At 36.0% G+C, this 1,299-nt stretch overlaps 1 non-coding gene across 1 annotated transcript; it reads left to right on the forward strand.

Annotated features, from left to right (window-relative positions):
• The first annotated feature begins 746 nt into the window (after positions 1-746).
• Positions 747-910, forward strand: LOC119046117 (U1 spliceosomal RNA). Its single transcript, XR_005081912.2, has one exon. It is a non-coding gene; the product is annotated as a U1 spliceosomal RNA (small nuclear RNA).
• Positions 911-1,299: the final 389 nt, after the last annotated feature.

Genomic DNA, 1,299 nt, shown 5'->3' on the forward strand with positions numbered 1-1,299 from the left:
GAATTCAATATCTGATAGTTGACTTGCCTCTATTTCATCTAATATTCTTTCTGAGGATTCCTCCTTTTCTTTCATTTGGGGATTGTTTCTTTGTCTTCCCATTGTTTGTGAGACTCTTCTTGTTAGCCTCAGCTTCTTAGATTAATCTGTTTTGACACCCTGGGTTTATGGTATGAACTTTTGTGATGGAATGCCTGTGAATTTCAACGGTGCAGCCTCTTTTGGTTATCCTGTTGTTCTCTGCTTCCACCTACTCAAATATGCAGCAATTTGTGGCTTCTCTCCTACAACAATGTGCAATTTGTCTCTCTGACTCTACTATTGGGAGGCCTCTTCTATGGGTCCAGCTCTGGTCTTTTCATATTTTCAAGTTGATTGTGACTCTTGTGGGTAAAAGAAAGAAATGATAAGGAAAGAAATATATACTCACATATATACTCACATATGTACACGGGTATGTGCACAAGGATGTTTGTTAGGGGATTGGTTGTATTAAATCACTGAATTTTCATCAGTAAGCTCTTGGTTTAAAAAAGTATGGTAAATCTGCATCAAATACCCCATCAAAAATATAAAGCATATTTATACTATCTAGTATATTACATAACTTTAACATTAATAGATATTCCTCTGAGAAAAGAAAAAATAGTATATGAGTAAGTGAAATATCTATTTTTTACTTTCTATATTTTTGAACTCTTAGGATTTTTATTCATGCTCATGTATTTTTCATTTCTAAATAAATCATACTTACCTGGCAGGGAAGATACCGTGATCATGAAGGTGGTTTTCCCAGGATGAGGCTTATCTATTACACTTCAGATGTGCTGCTCCCTGCGATTTTACCAAATATGGGAAACTCGAGTGCATAATTTGTGGTAGTAGGGGACTGTGTTCATGCTTTTCCCAGAGAAAAAAAGAAAAAAAAATCACCAAATAAGTAACGGATGTATATTCCTTAATCGTAATGGAAATTAATCTTTTATTTAACTTTAACTATTGTTTTTGTTTCAAGTCAAAAAGTATTTTCACTCTGAGCTTATGCATAGGAAAAAAACAGCCCTGACTGGTGTGGCTAAGTGGATTGAGTACCAGCCCGCAAACCAAAGTTTCAGTGGTCAACTCTTAGTCAGGGTAGATGCCTGGGTTGCAGGCCAGGTCCCCCAGTAGGGGGCGTATGAGAGGCAACTACACACTGATGTTTTTCTCTCTCTCTTTCTCCCTCTCTTCCTCTCTCTCTAAAAATAAATAAATAAAATATTTTTTAAAAAACCACACATGCACACACCCAAAAATGTT

This window comes from Artibeus jamaicensis, unplaced genomic scaffold (genome assembly GCF_021234435.1).
Source record: "Artibeus jamaicensis isolate MK-2021 breed Jamaican fruit bat unplaced genomic scaffold, CSHL_Jam_final scaffold_461, whole genome shotgun sequence".
Classification (NCBI taxonomy): Eukaryota; Metazoa; Chordata; class Mammalia; order Chiroptera; family Phyllostomidae; genus Artibeus; species Artibeus jamaicensis.